At 44.0% G+C, this 19,223-nt stretch overlaps 1 protein-coding gene across 1 annotated transcript in view; it reads right to left on the bottom strand.

The window, feature by feature from the left end:
• MTUS2 (microtubule associated scaffold protein 2) overlaps positions 1 to 19,223 on the bottom strand; it is a 554,541-nt gene that overhangs the window by 356,687 nt on the left and 178,631 nt on the right. The gene's annotated exons all lie outside the window — the stretch shown is intronic.

Raw genomic sequence — 19,223 nt, forward strand, 5'->3', positions numbered from 1 at the left:
AAACATGGACTGTATATTAGGTAAAGGTGTTTGATCAGTATTAGCTTTCTTGGCTATATAACAGTATTGTGATCATATCAGAGATAATCTTTGGTTTTGGAAGATACATGTTTTTAGACACGATATACTTCTTAACATGGCATGCTGTCCTTAACTTACCTCAAATGGTTCAGCAAAGAGAAAAATATGTGTGCACATTTGTGTGTAAGAGAGAGAGCACATGCAACTATAGCAAAATGGCAATTTGAAAATCTAGGTGATCCACTCTACTATACCCACAACTTTTGTATATGTTTGAACATTTTTGAAATAAAAAGTTAGAGGATTCTATTCCAACTTGCAAGGTCTGCATGATCCAGTCCTTACACCCCTTTCTGGCCTCCTCCCCACTCATCGCCCTCTTATTCTCTAGGCGACAGCCACACTGTTCTCATTCTTCAAGCCACGTTCCTTCCTCCTTGCTTCAGGGCCTTTGCACATACTCTCCCATGTAAATGGGATGTGGAATGTTCCCCAACCTCACCCAAGTAACTCATTTGTATTCTTCAGTTTGCAGTATAAATACCACTTCTTCTAGGAAGCCTTCCCGATCCACAAGAATAGATTAGGTACTTCTACAATGAACTTTCATAATATATTTTATTTTTATTTGTTTAAAAAACTTTATCTGTAGAAGACACTGAAGAAAATATGTTTGCACTCAGCATATATATCAGGCAATTAATATGAATGAACAAATGACTGAATGAGTTATAAAGATCAATGTTCTTTCTGTCCTCAGAGCTTAAAATCCAACACAGTATTTAAATTTCTATCAAAGTAAATACACAGATCATCGGTAAACATTGTTTATCACACTATTAATGCATTTTATTCGGCCCTGGGTGAGAGAGTTAAAAGTAACAAGGTTCTGCCTTGTCCCTAATTCCCCAAAAGGGGATTAAAAGTAAACAGTCTTCCATACCTTCCTCCTCATTCATACACACATATGTGAGCTCGTGAGCGTGCACAGACATGCACACACACATGCACACACAACACCTGGGAAGCTCTTGTGATGTTTCTACTAAAATAGGTTACGTGGCAACCCACTTGTCATTGTTTAATATGCAGTTTTATATATTTAAAAGAATATGTACATATATCATATATCTATATAAACATATATGTATATTTATTTTATAATATATACTAGAGGCCCGGTGCACAAAATTTGTGCACTCGGGGGGGGAGGGGAGTCCCTCAGCCCGGCCTGTGCCCTCTCCCAGTCTGGGACCCCTCGGGAGATAACGACCTGCTGGCTTAGGCCTGCTCCCAGGTGGCAGAGGGCGGGCCCAATCCCTAGGTGCAGCCCCTGGTCGGGCTCAGAGCAGGGCCGATTGGGGGGTTGGGGTGCTGCCCCCTGTCATGCACAGAGCAGGGCGGATCAGGAGGTTACGATGCCACCCTCAGTCACTCTCAGGGTAGGGCTGATTGGGGGGTTGGGGCACCGCCCCCTGTCACACTCAAGGCAGGGTCGATTAGGAGGTTGTGGCGCCACCCCCTGTCACGCACAGAGCAGGGCCAATGAGGGGGTTGGGGCGCTGCCCCCTGTCACTCACAGAGCAGGGCCCATCAGGGGGGGTTGGGGCTCCATACCCTGTCACGCACAGAGCAGGGTCGATCAGGGGGTTGGGGAGCTTCCCCCTGTCACGCAGAGAGCAGGGCTCATCAGGGGGGTTGGGGAGCTCCCCCCTGTCATGCACAGAGCAGGGTCGATCAGGGGGTTGGGGAGCTCCCTCCTGTCATGCACAGAGCAGGGCCCATCAGGGGGTTGAGGAGCTCCCCCCGTCACTCACAGAGTAGTGCCGATAGGGGAGTTGGGGCACCGCCCCCTGTCACACACAGAGCAGGGCGGATCAGGGGGTTGGGGCGCCGGACCCTGTCACACTCAGGGCAGGGCCGATGGGGAGGTTATGGCTCTACCCCGTCACACACAGAGCAGGGCCTGTGGGAGGCGGTTGGGGCGTTGCCCTCTATCACCCACAGAGCAGGGCCGATCAGGGGGTTGGGGTGCCGAACCCTGTCACACACAGAGCAGGGCCGATCAGGGGGTTGAGGCACCGCACCCTGTCACACACAGAGCCACAGGGCGATCAGGGGGTTGGGGAGCTCCCTGCTATCAGGCACAGAACAGGGCTGATCAGGGGGTTGGGGCGCCTTCCCCTGTCACGAACAGAGCAGGGCGGATAGGGAGGTTGTGGCCCTGCCCCCTGTCACACACAGAGCTGCAGGGCGATCAGGGGTTTTGGGCGCTGCCCCCTGTCACGCTGATCCCGGTACCGGAAGGCCTCGCGGCTCCGCTGATCCCGGTGCTGGGAGGCATATTACCCTTTTACCATGTAGGATAGAGGCCTGGTGCACGGGTGGGGGCTGGCTGATTTGCCCTGAAGGGTGTCCTGGATCAGGGTGGGGTCCCCACTGGGGTGCCTGGCCAGCCTGGATGACGGGCTGATGGCTGTTTGCAGCTGGTCACACACCCTTCAGGGTGGGGGTCCCCACTGGGGTGCCTGGCCAGTCTGGGTGAGGGGCTGAGGGCTGTTTTCAGGCTGGCAGGTGACTGAAGCTCCCAACCTGTCCTTTTTTTTTTTTTTATTCTGGGCCAGCTTAACTCTGAGACTTGGCTCCAGCTCTGAGGCCTCTGCTGCTGAAAGCAGGTATCTGGTTTGTTTGGGTTCTATAATCGAAACACTATTTCAAATCCAGCTCTGAGATCCTGGCTGGCTGAAAGCAGGTTTCTGGGGTTTTGTTTAGCTTCTATATTTGTAACAATGTTTCAAACTGCAAGCTCAGAGGCCAGCAGCGGCAGGCAGGGAACGTTGGAGTCCCCTGTCACTGAAGCAAGCAAGCCTCATGTTTGCTTCAAGCTGCCTGGCTGCCGGCCGCCATCTTAGCTGGCAATTAATTTGCATATCCCCCTGATTAGCCAATGGGAAGGGTAGCAGACGTACGGCTAATTACCATGTTTCTCTTTTATTAGATAGGAGGATATGTTATAAAACAAAAAAATATATAATGAACAAGAAACATAAAGGATGGAAAATTACCAATAACTTGCAGCTACCTCCCTACTTAATTTTTCACTTGACAACCTATCATGGGCATCCTTAAGTGCTCAGCTGATGAAGCTCTCTTTTCATTTCTTTTGTATCTATACATAAGCATGTACTTTCCATATAAATTTCTTGTCGGAACTCAAAAAAGTAGAGAAAACTCACATAAAATGGGAAAAGTAAATTAAAATTCAATTTCTCCCAAGAGAGGGGAAGAAGGATCAAATAATTGGTCCTAACGGTGTCCCAGTCATGACCGTTCAACAGGCTGCATGTGCACAGGAGCTGGTGGGTGGGGACAGGGCAGGAACTTGCACCATCAGGACATGAAGCTGCTTGCGGAGGTGCACGCAGGCCCACCGTGCTGCCCAGCCTGGAGGGGGTCATTAGGATGGGGGCAGCCCCCTGGTGGAGGTGTGTGCAGGCCCATCGCACCGCCTGGGCCAGGGGGGAGGAGGGGGGTATCAAGACAGGGGTGGGCCTCGGCAGAGAGCTCTCAGCACTCCTGCACTGGGATCTGAAGGTGCTAAGAGGAAGGGACAGCAGATGGACAGTTAGGAGGTTTAGGCCTGGAGGGGAGAGCAGATAGGCAGTTAGGGGAATCAGAGAAGGAGGGAAGAGCAGTTAGGGCCATCAGGCAAGCAGGAGAGCAGTTAGAGGCATCAGGCAGGCAGGCAGGTGAGCGCTTAGGTGCCAGTGGTTCTGGATTGTAAGAGGGATCCCAGATTGGAGAGGGTGCATGCTGGGCTGAGGGACACCTCCCTGTGCATGAATTTTGTGCACCGGGCCACTAGTATTATACTGATCTAGGCCATTCCCGTGTTCACATAACCTTACACACATATAAGCACCTGCACACATGTGCTCTTTCCCTGCTGTCCTGCCCTTCTACTCTCCCCATGTGCACTCATGGCCCTCATCCTCCCAACTCCCTTCATCCTAGCCTTCGTTCCTTGACACAGAAGAGATTCTCAAGGAATCCCCTTCCTGTATTCAGATACTTCCCTTATTCAATTTTAAGAATGTTCTTCTTGAAGCTACATGTGTCCCTCAGGTACAAATACAAAAAGTATGCAGGCAAATCAATAAGACAGCAGTTTAAAAGAATACTGTGTTCCCTGAGTCAGAAAACAGGTGTCCCAGAAAGTCAGGGAGAGCAAGTAACTTTACAGACATGGGCCATCCACAGAAAAAGGGCATCTCTAACTCTGGGGGAAGAATCAGAAGCATGAAACTAAGAGCTCTGTTTGGTTTGAATTGTTGAGGCTAGGAGAAACAAATAAATGAATTTTTGATGAGCAAAACCACATACACCACAATCCACAACCAGATGCAAGACAGTGACAAATAGGTATAAGATCAAGGTCTTGCTAGAAAGAGTTGTCAATAAATCATAAATGATGCTCATCGCTGAGGGCATGGAAAGCTCGAATCTGCTAGGGCCAAGAACAATTCTCAGCACTAATACATATTTGTACAATTTAATTTTTAAATCATATTTACTTAACCTTTAATTTTAATTTAAGCAATTAATGTTTTTAATGACCTCCAGACATAGGTCTTAACATTTCCTTGCACTTTTTTTCTCCCTCCTGGTAAGGAAATGAAAGCAGAGATCACAAGATTCCCAAGATCACACAGCTAAGAGTAAGACAGAGACAGGAAAGTAACATCCATGCAAAAAGGGAAGCTACAAAAGAAAAGCTGCCTGTTGGTGAAACTGTACAGAGCACAAAGGAAGAATAAAAGGAAAAGTCACCATCATAAGAATAAGAACAGAAAAGCAAAAACAGAACCCAAAGAGTGAGAGAAAGCTCTCAGGAGACAGGACAATCAAATTCCAAACCTTCTCCAATGACAGAGGCAAAATTACATACAAAGGTGTGTTCCCTGATCTCTCCCCTCGCCTGGGCACCCCTGAGCTCCGTGGTTCCACCAGAAGACAGTCAGAGTCAACATGAACAGCAGTTTTTTTCTGGACTTGGATTTCAATCCCAGGTACTCAACTAGATAAAAAGTTTCCCCAATATAAACATGATCATAAAAATTCACACTCATAATACAGGAGTGTGTGAGTAAACAAAAAATGCAAATATGTCAACCAACTATGCTCACTCCCCTCTGAGGTGCATTTTCCCAGGGTGAGGAGCGTAACTTTCATGTTCCTCACATCCGTGACTATAGAAAGTTATGAACAATGGCCTTAGAGGGAAATGGTAATTAATCTTGAAAAATATCTATTTGTTAAGTCCTAAGTCCAGAAGAAATTTAAAGATTTCTAGGCTCATGGACTATCTGATGCTTAATAGTCTTCCAAGGAGTTCCCCCTACCGGTAGGGTAAAAGCCCCAGTGTCAGGAAATCCACCAGCTCCAAGCAGCCCCCTTCCCCATCTCTGGGCAGGGCCACCATCAAACCAGCCAGCAGCTGGTATCGCCTCCCTAGAACAGAACAATGCAATCCTTTGTCAAAAGATGTTGTGCTCCCTTCTTCCCCAAAATCTTGTTAAAGAACTCAGATTCTCCCAATAAACACCCACACTAGGGTTCCTGATTCCTTTTGAGTAGGGTGCTCAGAGCTTCACACAGTACTCCAGTCCTGGGTGCATCATCCAAGGTTATGTGGAAACAAGATTTCCATTCTCTTAGTTATACCACATACTCTAAGAGAGTGACCTTTTCATGGGCATATAAACTGCCCTGCTAATTCCATATTATCAAATAAAACATCAAGTATTATATGAGTTATTCCTAAACTACACTGATTCAATCCTAGAAATTCATAACTGATTTTTAGCACCCATGGGTAGGATCATAAAAATATATCCCTGGAACATCATCTTGCTGGTCTAGGTACACTGTTCTATCCTATTCAAAAAAATTTGAGCCAACCCTTCATCCAAAATATATGCAGTCCATTCTGTTTTCAAACCATCTTCAAAGATATGGAGGTGCACTTCCATATTATCATTCATTTCATAGTACCAATGTCATAGTCATTGTACCAGTAGAAATGGGCAGGGGACAAAGTGGCAGCATCTGGTGGCAGGGACAAGTAACTCCATGATGCTCCTCATCTGCTTATCAACATTCTTTGGGCAAGTTCACACAGGCACTCCTCCTCCCACCAGGCCCTGCAGCCACTGCACATGGCCCATCTTGTCCATAGAATGTCATAAGAAACTTTGAGTAATAGCCAAGATATGGAAGCAATTTAGATATCCATCAATAGATGAATGATGATTATATATATATACACACATATATATCATTCCATATCTTCTATTAATTTTTATTATGTATATAGATAAATAGATAGATAGATAGGTTACAATGAAATATTATTCAACAATAGAAAATAGTGAAATCTTGCATTTGCAACAACATGGATGAACCTTGAGGGTATTATGCCAAGTGAAATAAGTCAGACAGAGAAAGGCAAATACCATATGATCTTGTCAAAAGTTGTCTCAAAAATAAATAAATGATAAATAAACAAGCAAAGCAAAACAGACAAACTGATCGTTGCCAAAGGGGAGGGTGTGGAGGGATAGGAATAAACTTTTTAAAAAATAAAACACTGACAAACAAAAAGTAACTTTGTCAGACATATTCTCAAAATAATTATAACATCACCTCTCACCCAAATAAAAAGAGTAAAAATAAAAGTGGAGAAATAAAAGAAAATGAGGCTGATCTACCATGACTTGTTCTACCTACTACTCACCATTCTAAGGATCTGTGTTTATTTTTCTCAGTACTCATACCTCACCAATCACAAATGCTAATTAAAATCCAATGCGGGCTCCACATCAGGCTCACTGGCATGTAGTTTGAGCACTGCAGCCTCTCCTTACTAACAAACAAAATTACCTTTAACAATTACACATGTCTTTAGCTCTCCCCAGCTCACAATCTCTGGGAATGGTTTAACAGAAAAATAGTTCAAGCTTCCTTTAGTTTGTTTTTTAGTTTGTTTCTCATCTAGAACTCTTCAGTGGAATGCATGAACATTTATGAATCATAAAGAGGACTGATAGCATCCACATGCTCAGACACATTCTCTTCATCCATCTTGTGCTTCAACTTCCTATTACCATGCTTGTTCTGTCCAGTCCGGTGTGAAAGACATTCTCAAAGAAAGAGGAACTCAGCTTTTCTACCATCTTAGTGCCCTTTACTAACATGACTATGGATTAACCTGGCTCAGTGACAGGTGTCTCTGCTTGACACTCAAAGTCTGATGAACAATGGACCCACGTTTCCAGACTTCATCCCCTTGACTCTTCTACTTAGCACAGCCTGCCCTATAAAGTTGTCCTCCACATCCATAGGGAGCTCCACCTTCTGAGCTCTAAAACTCCCCCATGAAAACTTTCCTAAATTTTCTCCTCCAGCCCCACCCCCAAAAATGGTGCAGAAGGAGCCCTTCATATCCTGAATCCCCAGTCTTTCCTTTTGGCACTGTCATACTGTGTTTTTTAATTGCAGTGATGTGCATCTTATTTTACTACAGTTAAGGGAGTATCTCCTTATTACAGATACATATACCCTACTTATAGCTACATGTGTCTTTCTTTTTTATTTTATTTTTTTTACTAAACTGTAAGCTCACTAGGCTGGAGGGTAGTAAACTGGTGTCTGGGAAGCAGTTTGCACATAGTAGGCACTCAGGATGAGGCACTCTCCTCCAATTGGAGTTCAAAATGGCAAATGCAGACACCACTTTCAATACAGCACAAACCCTATTGTTTCAGTCTTCTAAGATGCAGATTATTAAGCCACCCTTTCCAACTGGGTAGCTGGTGAGGCATCCTCTCCCCCTCACCTCAGAAGGGCTGCCCCAGAATAGCCATAGGAAATTATATGGAAAACATACCTCTGACCATAACTGTTTGATTTACACTTGTCATAATATTTGTTTTATTTAGAAAATAAACAAACTAAAGGAAGCTTGAATGATTTTCCTGTCATTAAAAGGAGGCATGGGTTTTAAAAACTGAACATTACTGTTGTACAGCCTTCCTCCGCTGCCAGGTCTGCTGTGTAAGGCTTTTTCAGCTGTGGGTTTTCATACAAATATTCAAGCGCTGTGCCCTTGAATGTAAATGCAATTCCATCCAACAGTAGCTACTACCATGCAATAAATTATCCTTCAGAAGAATTTTAGATACAGAAAAATGTACAGGATGTAAGCCCAAAATTTAACAGTAAGTATAACAACACGAAAAAGTCAAAATCCCAACTTTCAAATTCTGGTTGACATTTTTACTGAGCATATATTCAGGGACCATAATGTTCCACCACATTGAATAGGATGATTTTATATTAAGTCACTTAGAATATTGCATACAAGTTGATGTATTCAAAGTCTCATGGCAATTGTTTCTGTTTCTGTCTTTGTAATCATTTAAGAACATCCAGGTTATTGGTCCTATTGCATAATTTTGTGAAATTTTATTCTCAACAGATGCAACTACAGGTCATCTAAAACGTGGTGTATTGCAGACTGATGAACTTAATGAGTTCAGCTTCACCATCATATGATTAAAACATTGACTTGCTAGTTGGGGGACAGTACTAGTAAATACCTGTTCCAGGCTCTGTAGCTATCTGTGGTGCTGAATTCTGTGACAGCATGCCTAATCCTATGAAATATAGCAGCTCTCTGGGTCTCACTTTACCCTCCTTATCTAGGTCCAGGACACGAGTATGTCACATTTTTTCTAATACATAAACAGGACTGTGTTCAGAAAGAATGTCTTTGGAGGGAAGGTGAAGAAGCATATGGACATAACTGAAATGCTGCTATTTCCCCTTTATAGAGGGCCAGGAGAAGAGGTAACTTGACTTTTCATAGGATAGATCAATCTGACATTTAAGCAAAATATTATATTAACTAATATTTAAAGTCTCACCAATAAAAAATATTGCATGTTTCTCCAAATGAAGTCTCATTCACCTTTGACAACAAAAATTATTAACTTTCCCCTTTAAAAGCCCAAATACTTCCTTCCAGCATGAAATTTCAAACACAGAAAATATAGGATATTAATTACTTGCCTATTGTGTTTAATATTTATTTTGTTTCTTTCTTGAATGGGATTTTTCTTTCAAAATTGCCAATATAAAAGAAATGGGTACTCGTTGTATTAAAAAAAATAAAAATACCAATGTCCCCTACTCCCACCCCAAGAAATAGAGTTGATGTGTAATATCCCTTTTTTTTACAAAAAAGGAGTCAGAGAATGTGTTTTACAAAAGAGGAGTCAGAGAATGTGTTTCTATAACTCCACTTTTTTAATTTGCGTGTCATGGACACCTCCCCACATAAATAAATGTAATAAATTTATAATTTTAATGATCACTTTTAACATAATTTACCTGCCAGTCCCATTATTGTCAGAGAATTGCATATCTTTATTGTAACCCATATTTCTTTAAGATGCGTTCCTAAAGCTAGACTCACTGTGGAAACAGGCATACGCATTTGCATTTTACACAGAATGCTAAGCTCTCTGAGGGATATTTGTTTTTCTCTTTTTTAATTTACTTACTTATTGACTTTAGAGAGAGAAAGAGAAAGAGAGGAAGAGAAACATCAATTTGTGATTCACCCATCCTTGCATTCATTGGTTGATTCGTGTATATGCCTTGCTAGGGGATTGAACCCAAAACCTTGATGTATCGAGACAACACTCTAACCAACTGAGCTACCCAGTCAGGGCTGATGGGGGAGGGGAGACAGTATTTGTTTTGTTTACAAGTGCATCTCCTGTGCCTAGACTATATGCCAGGGCCTGGCACGTAATGGATGTCCCATAATCATTTGTGGAATAAACAAGTGCTGCCCTCAAGAAAAAACTGTCACTCTTCATTCTATCCTTCTTTTCCCCTATTTACTGCTCCATCTCCTTCCTCTCAAAACTCTTCCCAATTAGAATGACCAGATCATTTACCATTGAAATAGGGACACTTTTTTCTTGCGTGAAAATTGTTTCCAATTACCTGTTAATATAATTTATATATGGTAAAATTCACCCTTTTTGCTGTGCAGTCCTACAAGTTTTGGCAAATGTATATGGTCTTGTGACCACTACCACCACAAACAAGATATAGAACAGTTTCATGAGCTCCAGAGACTTCCAAAATCCTTCAGTAGCCAACCTTTCCCCAACCCCAAGCCCTTGGCAACTAATAATCTGTTTTTCTGTGCCTACAATTTTGCCTTTTCCAGAATGCCATTCAAGTATAAGTGTACATTGTACAGCCTTAGTGTGTATCTTCTTTCCCCCAGCATAGCAATTTTCAAGTGGTGTGCCGCAAGACTTTTTAAAACATGCAATACCTGAGTTATTTAATCAGGAGCACTAATCTCTTTTCCCTTATATTGTCAAATTAAAAAAAATGCTAATAGCCAACACAATAATAGCCATCCAGTGTGAATAAATAAAAAGTATACCTATTTTTTGTCAGATTGGCAAAAAATATATTCTCTGCAGAATTTTAGTAATTATTTTGTGTGTGCCATGAGATGAAAAAAGTTGAAATCATTGTCTTAGCACAGTGCACATGAAATTCATCTATCAGTAGTCAGTTCCTGCCTATAGCTAAATAGGACTCCATGCTACATACCACAGTTTCTTTATACAGTCCCCAGGTGAGGGGTGTTTGGGTTCTTTCCAGGTTTTGGCAATTATAAATAAAACATTACAAATGCTTGTGTATCAGTTTTTATATGAAACTAGAGGCCTGGTCCATGAAATTCATGCACTGGGCAGGGTGGGGGGACCCCTCAGCCCAGCCTACACCCTCTCCAATCTGGGATCCCTCTCACAATCCAGGACTGCTGGCTCTCAACTGCTCGCCTGACTACCTGCCTGATCACCCCCTAACCACTTCTGCCTGCCAGCCTGACCAATGCCTAACTGCTCCCCTGCCGGCCTGATTGCCCCCAACTGCCCTCCCCTGCTGGCCTGGTCCCCCCCAACTGCCCTCCCCTGCTGGCCATCTTGTGGTGGCCATCTTGTGACCCCATGGGGGTGGCCATCTTGTGCAAGGGCATGACAGTCAATTTGCATATTACCTCTTTATTATATAGGAGGATTGGAACACTTTTGAGAGTTCAAACATGCAAAACCTAACAGATTGTCAGATACCAGGTGTCAACTGGACATATGGTCACCCTGTTTAGTACACACTTCTCACCACCCAGGGTTATCTGATGCTTGTGCATATTGACCTGTCTATTATCTGCCTCCTCTCATCCTACCTGAGCTCCAGGAGAGCAGGCACCTCTTCCTCAGTTCACCACTCCATTCTCAAGCCTAAACAGTAGTTGGCACATAAGAGGGACAAAAACATTTTTAATTGAACGAAGTTCAGTAGACACTGAATAACACCATTATCGGACTCTGTTTCCAGTGCTTTATTGCATTTAATCCATATAACAACTTGATGGCTGAATATTATTACTGTCCCATCTTACAGATCTGAACTAAGGTGAAGAATAGTTCAATTACTTCTGATAGGAAATGGAAGAGCTGGTATTTGAACCCACAGCCCATGATCTGAAGCCACCACTCTGAGCTTCCACTAAATCAACCTTTTTTAAAGTTGATGGGTTAAAATTTTTATTTTATCCCTGGCCAAGGAGTCTCAGTTGATTGAAGTGTTGTCCTATGCACCGAAAGGTTGCGGGTTTAGTTCTCAGTAAGGGCACATACCTGGGTTGCGTGTTCAATCCCTGGTGGGGTGAGTACAGGAGACAACTAATCCATATTTCTCTCTCACCTCTCTCTCTCTCTCTCTCTCTCTCTCTCTCTCTCTCTCTCTTCTCTCTCTCTCAAAATATCAGTAAAACATTTCCTTGGGTGAGGATTTAAAAAAATTCTTTTATTTTGTTTATGCTTTAGCTCCAGTGAGATTGCAGGCCATTGCATGTGATTTTTGGCTCTTACCAATTCTTCTTTCATACTGCATATCTCAGACATGAGATTGTTTTTAACAATTATATTTAATGACAAACATTGGAAACAAGCTATTTCCAGAACTCAGGTTTTATCAAGAGAAAATGAGATGTTAGATTTTAAGGACTTATTCCAGGCAGTTACAGGGGATAAGAAGACCTCTTGCCTACCACCCACTTCACACCACCAGGCCCCAGTCCTCCCAGGTCTTCTCTACCTGGCATAGTGGTGTCATTGTCTACCTTACCACACAGCCGGAAATCTCTAAAGCTTCCCGGACCCTTTCTCTTTTAACTCACACCAAATCCATTAGGGGCAATCGGAGGGACTTCCAAAGTTCATGCCTAGGCCATCCACTTTTCTCCATCTCTACAGCCACCACCATCTCCCATGTAAGCCACATACAAATCTCCTACCAGATCTACTGCTTCTGCTCTCGCTTCTGTAGAATTCTTCTTCCTTCATATGACAGCCAGGGTAATAACTTGACATATTAACCAGGTTCCCTGCCATGACCTCCCAGGGCTTCCATGCTCTGGCCTGCGTGGCTGGTGAAACCTCTCTCCCCTGCCCCGCTCCCCACCCCTCTCTCTGCTCTCACCACATGGCCTCTCCTTTACCCTACAGCTCTGTCACTGCTCTGCACACTCCATGCCTGGCTGCTCACATGGCTGGACCCCTCTTACATTTCAGGCTTCAGCTTCAATGTGTCCCCGTCAGGCAGGCTTCCTTGGTGCTCACCCTCTGTCCCAGTCGCAGCCCGTGTCCTACACAGCTTTCCCCCACTAGTCCATGTGTGTTTATTGTTTGTGGTCTGCATCTCTCTCTAGAGCACCAGCTCCAGGAAGGTAAGGGTCAAAAAAGCCCTGCTCACCACAGACCCCCAGTGGCCAGAAGTGGCCAGGGCCTTGTAGGCACACAATAAGTACAGTGGGGCCTTAACTTACGAGTTTAATTCATTCCAAGACTGAGCTCATTAAGGAGCTCATTAACTCAAACTACTCTGTCAACTCAATGCAAAAAATCGGCCGAGAGACAGCTGGTATCTCAAAAAACTCGTTAGTCAGGACACTCGTAAGTCAAGGCCCCACTGTATTGGCTCCATTAATTAATATGTGGCATAACAACTTTCCTTTATTTAGCTCTCTGGGTGATGTCTTGCTGAGCAGATATCAATCACAGAATCACTGAGAGTTAGAGACAGAAAAGATGTGAGACATTAAGTAGTTCAACCCTTTTGTTTTATATGTGAAAACCACAGCTTTGAAAGGCTTTGCGACTCTAAGTTCCACCTCTAAGGCCTGTCACAGTGGGTGGGGCCAGGCTCCTCATGCCCCTGTCTGGTGCTCATCCCCTTCGCAGACTGCAGCTCTCGGGATCAAGCCTCCAGAGTTAGGAAGGTAAGAGGAACAAGATGAGGTGGTGACAGGACTCAAAAAGGCTCTGAAATGGATTCAATTTACTGAGCATCATCCAATAAAAAAAAGCACAGTGCAAAGAACAATAGGAAAAAAAGATAAATAAAAGGTCCTAATCCCAGAGAAATTAAACTCTCCTGAGGCAAAAGGGATATAATGTACATAAAACTAATAACTTTGGTAATAAAAGCGCGGCAGGGTGGCGTGTGTGTGTGTGTGTGTGTGTGTGTGTGTGTGTGTGTGTGTATGCTGTGAAGCAGAATACTAATCACCACATGACAAGAAGGAGGCAGAAATTCAAACTGAGGGATTGGGAAAATGAGATCTTTGCCCTTTCTGGCAATTTATGCGTGTGTGTGTGTGTGTGTGTGTGTGTGTGTGTGTGTGTGTGGTTTACCATAAACTCCAGCTGGCTGCTCCAGGCTGGAGTATTGGATTTGTACCTACAAACGCTTCCCCACCCACTTCCTTACAATCTCTTTAGTTGGAAATGCTAAGGAAAAGAAGCCACTATGAAACTCAAATCTGTCAAGCATTGCTTACTCTAAAAAAGATTTCCTGAGGAAGTAAAGCAAAATAATAGAAAAAAATGATGCATGGGAATTATCTATGGATTTCATTTATCTTTGCAAGCCTTATTTGCTTATCAGAAACACTGAGAGTTATCTGTTCTGGCCAACAAAGAAAATGTCAACATACAGTTGAAAAGATTAGCAGTTTCAAAAGGCAGCAAGAACACTGGCTCTGACCCTCCAGAGTTGGTAATAAAGTCTCTGCCATTACTTCCTAAGACAGATGGAAAAGCTGATATACTAATGATTAATAGTCTATCTACAGAACACAGATAAGATCCATGCTCTTCCAATAACATTATTATGTGCCAGTGTTTATTAATAGGAGACTAAAAAGAAAGGGACTGCAAATCTAGATAAAAGCAAATGCTTTTGATGTACAGGAAGGAAATGTATTTCAACATGGGCATTTCCACTGGCATCCCAAGGGCTGAATCAGACAAGGTTTTGTTATAGTCTTATTGGAAGAAAGGGCAGCACTTTTTAAAAGCTGAATTCATGTGCATGTTTGCAAGGCATGCACTTTCTCCTTCGGTAGCTATCTGGCCTCCTAACTCACGCCTGGCTGCTTTGCAGTCTTTGCGACCTGCCTGACACATGAAGGCAATCAAAAAGCCACTCTTAGATTTAGAGCTTCTCTTCTTACTCATTCACCTGACCAAATTCTATCTAATAAAGAGGGAATATGCAAATTGACCATCACGCCATCATAAAGATGGCGGCACCCAGTCCCCTCAGCCCTACCAGAGTCCCCCAGTCCTTTCAGCCCCATGGGGGTGGGGGGGAGGTTGGTGGCAGGTGCACAGTGCAGCCAGACCTGCCCTCAGTCCCCCAGCCGCTCAGGCAAGCCTCAGATGGTGACTGCCCAGCCGCCCAGGGCAGGCCTGAAATGCAGGCAAGCCTTGGATGGAGGCTGCCCAGCTGCCCAGGGCTGCTCAAGGCTCAGGTAACCAGGGCTGTCCAAGGCTTGCTCTGCCAGCAGTGGCAGCAGCAGAGGTGTGATGGGGGCATCACCTTCTCCTGATCACTGGGCTGCCTCCCGCCCCTGAGGGCTCCCAGGCTGTGAGAGGGGGCAGGCCGGGCTGAGGGACCCCCCTCCAACACATGAATTTTTATGCACTGGGCCTCTAGTGTTAGTATAATAATGTAATATTTCACTAATCTATTGCCTTCCTTATACAAATATTCCCAACTATCTTTCCTATCACTAGTCCTATGGTCCAGTCAGCTTCTGTAGTATGGATGGGAGAGTCCATAAATCTACCTGAACAGGTAAGGAGGGAGGCTGATTCCTGGGGGGAGGCGATTCCTGGCTTAGTGCACACTGAGGGGCAGCTTGAACACGTTCTCAAACTCCTCGGCTAGGCCCCGCTCATCTTAGCTTCTCCAAGTGGGTTAATTTCACAGCAATAGGCACTCTGGAGCTGTACCTCCCTGACCCTCCTCTGTATGTGTTAGACCTTAAGAGTGGAGGAAGGTGGCACATGACCCCATTCATCTGTAGGACTGCAGGCTGTAACCTCAGGGATGTCTGCTATCTGAAAGGAAGAAAGAAATCATCAGGGATAAAGTCAGAAGCACCTCCAGGTCAAAAGCCTGCACAGGTCACTCTAAATGGGCTCTTTCAAATCTTTCTCCTTTTTTGGGGAAGATGAATTTCTTTTATCTTCCATCAGAAGCACAAAACCTTTCTTCTGTCAAAGAACTAAATACCTAGAAGGATAAAGCTAAATATTTAACACCATATGCAGACCAAGCAAAAGAGTCTGTAACAACCAGAAAGTATGGACATAAAGTACACAGATACCTCCAACTCAGCGGAAAGGCATATATTTTCACAGCCCAAGGCCTTTGGTTAAGGGTCTCTGTATTTTCATTGGTTGTAATATCATGTAATGGACAAGGCATTTTGGATCACCATGCTTGAAATAAAGATAAATAGAAAAAGAAAAAAATATATTACTTAAGAACCTGCCTGGCCTAGAAAAATGCAATAAAAATAACTTATATATGCTGGGGAGAATTATTGTTTTTTTAATACACCTGAGGTAAATGAGTAATATTGCTTCAGCTAACTTATAGGAATCTTCCAACATTTCACCAAAATTGAAAAAAAGTAAAAACTACATAATATTCTGAATAAAATGCAAGAATGCTTTCTTAAAGAACAATGTGTTGACATGTATTTGAATAACACCCAATTTATAACCCCAGAGTGGAAAATTGGCTTGCTAGCATTTCTGGAATAGGCCATAGGATTCATACATCCTAAATACTAAAATACACAACTTCTGTAAGCAACAAGAATCAAACGTTCTAAGAAAGCACAGACGTTGGTATGTACAAATTCTAATAAGCATGTTTTAAATATTTAAAATCACAGTTTAGAAATTCACTGTGAATAACATGAGATACTCAAACATCCATTATAATCAGACACTCAAAGAAATGTCATCTCATGCTTCTTAAGTAGTATATGTTTAATAAAACCGTCAAAAAGCTAGTTAGTGGATTTTGTTTAGTGATTCACAATCACATCCTCTTATATGTATAGGCATGTATGTTTTAGGAATGGAAAATGGGGTAATGATGCGAATTTGCCATCCCTAACCTCTGACCCCAGGACCCTGGAGACTGCTCTTCTGAGGAGGGCAGCTGTCCAAGTCTGCAGCCCAGACTGTCCTCCATCTGATTCCTGGAACCAGCATGTTTACATACTGACTACCCTCCTCCAACCAGAGAAATCTCTTTCAGGATTACTGTAAGGGGCTCTTTCTAACTAAAGTGTGAGAACAGCTCTGAGGGGATGGGGAGCAAACAAGGAATTCGAGTGACACAGTTTCGTGGGAGCACTCTCTGGTGTCAACAGGAGGAAATCAGAAGAAATCCTCTCCACAGCAGTGGGCAGAGCTTCCTCACCAGACACACAGGCTGGGTGCAGGGTCCTGAGAGCAGTGGCAGTGGCGGTGGCCTGAAGAGGTACAAACCCTGCAGCCTGAGAACCTGTCAGCCAAGAAAACAAGAGTGCTCAGGCCCAGAGATGAACCATCTGACTGGGGCAGAGGGACAGAAGGCAGTGGGAGGCAGGTCTGGTGAGAATATGCAGCTGATGACCCTGCTGTGCTGGAGATCTGTTCAGTGAGTGTGCCTGGAGGCTGTTCCCTCCACATCTGTCTAAGAACAAAGAACCCTTCCCCAGAAGCAACCCCTGCAGGGCAGGGGAGCAGGGCCCTGGTGACTGGCTTCGCACAATCAGGAGTTACCAGTCAAGTGGCAAAGGGATGAACATCAGAACGAAACTGGCAATGCCCCATTGACTTAGGGGTAAAACTGAAAAATAAAAATGTTGCATTTGAAAAGAAAATGAATCACCATAGTCCACTATGAGATCATTAGTAAATTATAGGCAATTAAATAAAGTAACTAGTCACTGCTGATTACCCACATTTTGGGCAGCTGAGAAAGGGAACCGTGGGAGTGTACAGTGAGAGAGTGAGCTGCCCACTGCTGTGTGAGGTCCGAAAAGCAGCAGGAGCAGAGCAGGTTGTTGGAATGGGCAGCTGGACAACGGGAGGAACAGCACAATGATCTGAATTCTGCAGCCTCTGAGGAGCAGGAGCAGGGTGAGAAAGGGCCGGGACTGCAGGGTCTGGTCATAGCCTTTAATCACTACAGTTAAAGTGAACCCTTTCAAGCCACTGTTTCCTTCTGGGAGGTTTAAAGGAAGGTGAAGCAAAGTGTGAAGATTTAGATGGTTGTAACGAAAATCCAAAGTACACACTCATTAAAAGATCTGCAGAGTGACTTCTCAGTTTAAACTTCTATTACAATTTAAGAGCTCTGAGGCCATCATGGGGTTGGGTGCCTGGCTGTTCTCACTGAAATGACAGGGCGTTGGACACTGCATCAGCGGGGGGAACACCAACGTTTCTGGCTCCTTCAGAGAAGAGCAGACACCAGATTCATCGGTGGCCTGAACAGGTGACTGGAGAGGACACTCCTGTCCCTGAGCTCAAGAGGAGGAGGATTTTGAAGGAATGCTGAGCTTGTTTCATGAAAATGAAGCCAAAATTTCAGAAGGGTATCATCAACTTTGATAGCATCTGAAGCAAATTTTAAGATTTCCCAGTTGCTGGTGATGTTTCTGAATGGTCCAGCAGGCTCTGTCAGAAACATGCTGCCTGGAAGACACAGACCCCATGTCCCTGACTGGAGAGATGAGTTTCTGTCTATGATGAGGTCCCTCAGAATGTCACATGACCACCATAAACAGAGCAGGTCCCCTGAGTAAGCGAAGGGAGTGTGTCTTCCTCTGCTCTGAAGCCAGCTTCTGTCAGCCCCTGGCTATGTGGTCACTCCCTGATCACATCAGGTTTCCTCTCTGCATTTTGATACAACTGAAAGCAGTAATGTGTAGGGTGGCTGTGGGGACCAAGTGTATGTAATACACGAATCACAGGTAGGTGTTAAGTAAATTGTAATATAGTTGCACTGCATTTAAAAAAAAAAAGGCACATGCCCTAACCGGTCTGGCTCAGTGGATAGAGCATCGGCCTCCGGACTCAAGGGTCCCAGGTTCGATCCCCGTCAAAGGCATGTACCTTGGTTGCGGGCACATCCCCAGTAGGGGGCGTGCAGGAGGCAGCTGATCGATGTTTCTCTCTCATCGATGTTTCTAACTCTCTATCCCTCTCCCTTCATCTCTGTAAAAAATCAATAAAATATATTTAAAAAAATAAGCACAGACTCATTGTGACATAACTGATTGGGCCACAGCAGGGGCAATATCCACAGACGTAAGAGTGAACTGCTGTTGGCTGTTGCTTGTTCCTATCAGTACCCAGGACAGAGTGCCCAAGTCACTCAGCAATCTTCTGCTTTGCAGAAGCCTTGAGCATCCTCCACTTCACCTTGCTCTTCACTCTGCACTGCAGGCCTTAGCTCTGCAGCTGCTCCCAGTCCAACCTCCCTGTCAGCTATGTTGTCACCTTCTCTCCATTCTACAATTTGCACAGCCCACCAACACAGAGTAAATATACATCTTTCTTCCAGGCACTGACTCTCTTATAGTAAGAGACTGGCAGGACTTCATCTTTAAAAGAATTGGCTATAATCAGATTAGAAGAGTTACTATGGACCATCTGCCAGGACACAGAAATAGTTTCATTTTGAAA

The sequence above is a fragment of the Myotis myotis genome, unplaced genomic scaffold, assembly GCF_014108235.1.
Source record: "Myotis myotis isolate mMyoMyo1 unplaced genomic scaffold, mMyoMyo1.p scaffold_m19_p_3, whole genome shotgun sequence".
Taxonomy (NCBI): domain Eukaryota; kingdom Metazoa; phylum Chordata; class Mammalia; order Chiroptera; family Vespertilionidae; genus Myotis; species Myotis myotis.